Consider the following 6,938-nt stretch of genomic DNA (forward strand, 5'->3'; position numbering starts at 1 on the left):
CCCCACCTCTCATTTCCACCTCCCCCCCGCCCCCCCGACTCCGTGTCCCGACCCGAAAAGTTGCCTGTCCAGTCCTTCCGCAGTTGCTGCCTGACCCGCCCAGTTCTTCCAGCTCTTCTTGTTTTGCTCATTGATGTTAATAATCTGAGGAAAATGCTTAAAGTAATGATTCTTACAAAATTAATATTATTTATAAATCAAGATTGAAGATTCAAGATCAATTTATTGTCGCGTGTACCAGTTAAGGTGCAGTGAAATTTGAGTGACCGTACAGCCATACCAAGTGAAAAGCAACAAGACACACAGCCACATCAAATAAAATTTAACATGAACATCCACCTGAGTGGATTCCACATTCCTCACTGTGATGAAGGCAATAAAGTTCAATCGCCTTCCTCTTTGCTCTCAAATGCTCTCAATGGTGAAAGTTTGTAAATGAATATTAGTATCTGAAACTTTTACTGAGAACATTCTGGCCTTAGTTGATGTATATCTGTTAGTTGATGTATATCTGTTAATATAATCAAAATGTCTTTGTTAATAGAAACTTCCAATTGAAGAAAAGTAACAAAAAACTTCTGTGTGTGAGAGAGAGCTGAGAATCCCAGGCCAAATGGCCAGGGTTTTCTGTGTTACTGATCATATAACGTTGTTACATTACTCCATTTCCATTATCCGATGATACAGTAAACGCAGCAGATGATTGTTCAATAAAATTGGATCGATTTCTGAGCTAAATAACCCCATCTGTCCCGCTGAGTTACTCCAGCGTTTGGTGTCTATCTTCGAACCCGTCTCACATGTCTCTGGCTGGTCTATTTAGTGGGTCAGTCGTTGTGTCATTCGGAGTACAGAAGCCTTGTGCTCTGAGCCTGACCCGGATTTCGATAGACAATAGACAATAGACAATAGACAATAGACAATAGACAATAGACAATAGACAATAGACAATAGACAATAGACAATAGACAATAGGTGCAGGAGGAGGCCATTCGGCCCTTCAAGCCAGCACCATCATTCAATGTGATCATGGCTGATCATTCTCAATCAGTACCCCGTTCCTGCCTTCTCCCCATACCCCCTGACTCCGCTATCCTTAAGAGCTCTATCTAGCTCTCTCTTGAATGCACATCATCTGCGAACGCTCCCACTTCAGAATCAGGGATCCAAGGAACTGCAGATGCTGGAGTCGTGAGCAAAATACAAAGTGATGGAGGAACTCAGGGGGTCAGGCAGCATCTGTGGAGGGGGTGAAAGTCTGAAGAATGGTCCCAACCCAAAACGTCGTCTGTCCATTTCCCCCCCACAGATGCTGCCTGACCGACCTGCTGAGTTCCTCCAGCACTTTGTGTCTTGCCCAAGATTCCAGCACCTGCGGTTCTCTGTTCACCCATAAAACTCATCACAATCTCTCTCTCCACAGATGCTGCCTGACCTGCAGAGTACTTACAGCATCTCCTGCTTTTATTTCAATGTTACTGCCCAAGATCTACAATCTTTTTGCATTTCTGTAGTTAATATTTATTTTCTGTAAAGATATATGAGGTCATGATGTGTTATATTTACTGAAGTTTCCTTGGCATTAATGTGGAGTGGGGAGTGAGAGAGAGTAAGGGGAGGGAGGGGGAGAGAGAGTGAGAGAGGAAAAAGGGGGAGAGAGAGAGAGAGAGAGAGAGAGAGAGAGAGAGAGAGAGAGAGAGAGAGAGAGAGAGAGAGAGAGAGAGAGAGAGAGAGAGAGAGAGAGAGAGAGAGGGGTAATGGGAGAGAGAGGGGTAATGGGAGAGAGAGTAAGGAAAGGGAGAGAGAGAGAGCGAGAGAGAGAGTAATGGGAGAGAAAGGGTAAGGGGAGGGAGAGAGAGAGAGAGAGAGAGAGAGAGAGAGGGGTAATGGGAGAGAGAGAGAGGGTGTAAGGGGGGTGAGAGAGAGAGAGAGAGGGTGTAAAGGGAGAGAGAGAGAGGATGTAAGGGGCGACAGAGGGTGTAAGGGGGGGGGGGGAGGGAGAGTGTAACAAGACTATTACTTGAAACTGGAGAGTACAATGTTCATACCGTTGGGTTGTAAATAAGATGAATGTGGTCCTGATCTCCTGCTGGGTAGATTGGTCGATCAGCATTATCTGGTAAATGCACTGGAAAGGCAGGGAGGGAGGGAGGGAGGCTGGTTTTATGATGTAGAGAGGGGTGGGATGTCATGGCTGGAGCTATTAAACATCGTTGGGCTTTCACCCAGCAGGTGATTCAGGTGCAGTGTATTTGTGAGTTGTGGTCTGTACTGTGTCTGAGTTTAATTCCGTTGTCGGCTGCAAGTCTCGACATGCTCAATAAAATGTAAAACGACAAACAATAATAATAATAATAATAATATATTTATTTTATATAGCGCCTTATCACATGCTCAAAGCGCTTTACAAATACATTTAACATAGAGACAAACAGACAAACTATCCTGACGGAAAAGCGGCGAATACTCAACGCCAGCGTCCTCTCACGTCAGGGTCCGGCAGCAGACATCAAAAAGCACAAGATACACAGATACAATTTTTTACACAAAACAGCCATCACAGTGATTGCTCTAGGCATACCCTCACTGTGATGGAAGGCAAAGTCTTATCTCCTCCTCATTCTTCTCCCGTGGCGCCACGAGGCAGTCGAGGCTCCCAACCCCTTGAAGCCCCCACCGGGCGATGTAAAGTCCCAGGGCCGAGCCACGCAGGGCGATGAAAGTCCTGAGCCCCCACCGGGCGATGTAAAGTGCTGCGGCCAGGCCATGCAGGGCGATGAAGGGCCTGCGGGCGGGTTGATCATACCTCGCGCTTGGGGGCGGTCGAAGCTGCTACGGCTGGAGCTCCCAAAAGCCGGTCGCCAGCCAGGGACCTGCGAACTCCCGATGTTGCGGTCTGCAGGGCCCACGGCCGAAGCCTCCGAGATGGTAAGTCCAGGCCCTGCGACCGGAGTCTTCGAGGTCGATCCCAGCTGGAGGCCGCCGACTCCACGATGTTAGGCCGTAGCGCGAACGGAGGTACGACACGGTAAAGGTCGCATCTCCGTTGAGGAGGAGATTGAAAAAAAGGTTTCCCCCACCCCCCACCACCCCCCTACATATACAGAATTAAAAATAAAACAAAACGTACATTTAACAACGACAATGACAAAAAAACACAACAAAAAAACCGGAGAGACTGCCGGTGAGCTGCAGCTGCAGAACACAGCCATGCCCCCCCAATAGGCATTGTCTTTAATCTCCAGTCAACACTGCAAAAGCCAAACACTGCCCACACTGGGAACCTGAAGCAGCACAGAGACGGTGCAGGGATAGATCGGCTAGATGCACAGAGTCTCTTGCCCAGAGAAGGGGAATCGTGGACCAGAGGACATGGGTTCAAGGTGGAATTTAGAAGGAGGAGAGGGAATCTTATCGAAACATATAAGATTATTAAGGGGTTGGACACGTTAGAGGCAGGAAACATGTTCCCAATGTTGGGGGAGTCCAGAACCAGGGGCCACAGTTTAAGAATAAGGGGTAGGCCATTTAGAACGGAGATGAGGAAAAACTTTTTCAGTCAGAGAGTTGTAAATCTGTGGAATTCACTGCCTCAGAAGGCAGTGGAGGCCAGTTCTCTGAATGCATTCAAGAGAGAGCTAGATAGAGAGCTAGAGAGCTAGATAGAGCCCTTAAGGATAGCGGAGTCAGGGGGTATGGGGAGAAGGCAGGAACGGGGTACTGATTGAGAATGATCAGCCATGATCACATTGAATGGTGGTGCTGGCTCGAAGGGCCGAATGGCCTCCTCCTGCACCTATTGTCCATTGTCTATTGTCTAAGGTGAAGGGGAAAAGATTTAATTGGAATCCAAGGGGTAACTTTTTCACTCAGAGGGTGGTGGGTGTATGGAACGAGCTGCCGGAGGAGGTAGTTGAGGCTGGGACTATCCCAACATTTAAGAAACAGTTAGACAGGTACATGGATAGGACAGGTTTGGAGGGATATGGATCAAGCGCAGGCAGGTGGGACTAGTGTAGCAGGGATGTGTTGGGCCGAAGGGCCTGTTTCCACATTGTATGACTCTATGAAATGCTCAGAGGGTGGGTGGCACGGTGGTACAGCGGGTAGAGCCGCTGCCTCACAGCCCCAGAGACCCCGGTTCCATCCTGACCTCGGGCGCTGTCTGTGTGGAGTTTGCACGTTCTCTCTGTGACCACGTGGGTTTCCTTTGGGTGCTCCGGTTTCCTCCCACATCCCAAAGACGTGCGGGTTTGTGGGTTAATCGTCCCCCTGTAAGTTGCCCCCTCGTGTGCAGGGAGTGGATGAGAAGGTGGGAGAACATAGAACTAATGGTGTGAGTCGGTGTGGACTCGATGGGCCAAGGGGCCTGTTATAAGAACGAAAACTGAACTGAAACTGAATCTCTAAACTAACCTAAACTAAGATCAAGCACATCTGCAGAGAGCGGAACAGTTAGTGCTTCAAGCTGATGATCTTTGAGGAAATATCACCTCTCTGTTTCTCTCTTCAGTGCTGCCTGACCCGATGGGCAAACTGTGCATTTTCTATTTTTATTTCTATTAATATACGTTCATTTTACTGCACCCTTCACAACAAAAGTTAACGTTGAAAGACATCGTTCAGCATCTCGGGATCAAGGTGAACACCCAGAGATTTGAACTCATTGTTTCTGCCATTGTCAGTTTCACAATTTCCAAGTATTTTGATTGGGAGATTTGTCATCGTGTGATGTTAAACACAGGGAACACAGGGAACTCCTGTCTGGAGCTTAGAAACGAGGAACTGCAGGCGCTGGTTTACACCAAAGATAGACACTAAGTGCTGGAGTAACTCAGCGGGTCAGTCTAAAGAAGGGTCTCGACCCGAAACGTCACCCATTCCTTCTCTCCAGAGATGCTGCCTGTACCAATAGACAACAGGTGCAGGAGGAGGCCATTCGGCCCTTCGAGCCAGCACCACCATTCAATGTGATCATGGCTGATCATTCTCAATCAGTACCCCGTTCCTGCCTTCTCCCCATACCCCCTGACTCCGCTATCCTTAAGAGCTCTATCCAGCTCTCTCTTGAATGCATTCAGAGAATTGGCCTCCACTGCCTTCTGAGGCAGAGAATTCCACAGATTCACAACTCTCTGACTGAAAATGTTTTTCCTCATCTCCGTTCTAAATGGCCTACCCCTTATTCTTAAACGGTGGCCCCTTGTTCTGGACTCCCCCAACATTGGGAACATGTTTCCTGCCTCTAACGTGTCCAACCCCTTAATAATCTTATACGTTTCGATAAGATCTCCTCTCATCCTTCTAAATTCCAGTGTCCCGCTGAGTTACTCCAGCATTTTGTGTCTACCTTCGGTTTAAACCAACATTTGTAGTTCTTCCTACGTATAAAAGCCAAGCTCCCTGACGACCAGAAGGATTGGAGCAAGTCAGCAAGGCGACTGAGCAACATGTACCACCTACACTGAGCAACCACGTGTCAGGGTGATGCCACAGCACAGAGTGGGGATGCATTTGAACCAAACATGACCATATTAAGTTCCGATAAACACGTGTATATTATGGAAACACTAACCTAACGTTCATCACTAATGAAAGAAGCTTCAGATCGGTCCCTAAAGAGAAGGCAGAGAGACACGCTAACATCACAAACCTTCTCATCAGGTCATCAGTCATAGGAGCAGAATTAGTCCATCCGGCCCATCAAGTCTACTCTGCCACTCAATCACAGCTGATCTATCTCTCCCTCCTAACCCTGCGGCACGGTGGCGCAGCGATAGAGTTGCTGCCTTACAGCGAATGCAGCGCCGGAGACTCAGGTTCGATCCTGACTACGGGCGCCGTCTGTACGGAGTTTGTACGTTCTCCCCGTGACCTGCGTGGGTTTTCTCCGAGATCTTCGGTTTCCTCCCACACTCCAAAGCCGTACAGGTATGTAGGTTAATTGGCTTGGTAAATATAAAAATTGTCCCTAGTGGGTGTAGGATAGTGTTAATGTGCGGGGATCGCTGGGCGGCGCGGACCCGGTGGGCCGAAGGGCCTGTTTCTGCGCTGTATCTCTAAATCTAAAAAAAATCTAAACCCCATTCTCCTGCCTTCTCCCCATGACCCCTGACACCCACACTGATCAATAATCTGTCTATCTTTGCCTTAAATATATCCACTGACTTGTGGCCTCCACAGCCGTCTGTGGCAAAGAATCCCACAGATTCACCACCCTCTGACTAAAGAAATTTCACCTCGTCTCCTTCCTAAAGGAACGTCCTTTAATTCTGAGGCTGTGCCCTCTGGTCCCAGACTCTCCCACCAGTGGAAACATCCTCTCATTCTCGTTTGAACTAGATCCATCAACGATTAACGTGCACTTACACAAGAATAACCGGCCTGCGTTTAACGTGACCTGAATTTGACCTCTGTCACACATTCTCTCATTAAAATGTGTTCTGACAATTACTGAACGCAAGAGACAAAGTACAGCCTCTGTAATGTGACAATTTACCTGGACCTTCCTAGAAACCATCAAAATAAGTGAGCTTTATGACCCAACGTCTAAAAATCAAACTTTCTGAAAACATCTCTGCATTTCCAGTCAAGTTCACAAACTCGACAAATTGCAGACCTAAGATTTAAAACAATTACACACACTGAAGATTAATTTTAAATACTCACTTGGCCCATGAGATATGAGATTTGCCTTGAATAAGATCCATGAATAATGTCCATCCAATGTGTTGTATAGAAGTGAAATTGACATATTCACCAATGGACATGCCCTCCACAGATGCTGCCTGACCCGCTGAGTTACTCCAGCACTCTGTGAAACGTCACCTATCCATGTTCTCCACAGATGCTGCCTGACCCGCTGAGTTACTCCGGCACTCTGTGAAACGTCACCTATCCATGTTCTCCACAGATGCTGCCTGACCCGCTGAGTTACT

The sequence above is a fragment of the Rhinoraja longicauda genome, chromosome 21 (assembly GCF_053455715.1).
Source record: "Rhinoraja longicauda isolate Sanriku21f chromosome 21, sRhiLon1.1, whole genome shotgun sequence".
Lineage (NCBI taxonomy): Eukaryota > Metazoa > Chordata > Chondrichthyes > Rajiformes > Arhynchobatidae > Rhinoraja > Rhinoraja longicauda.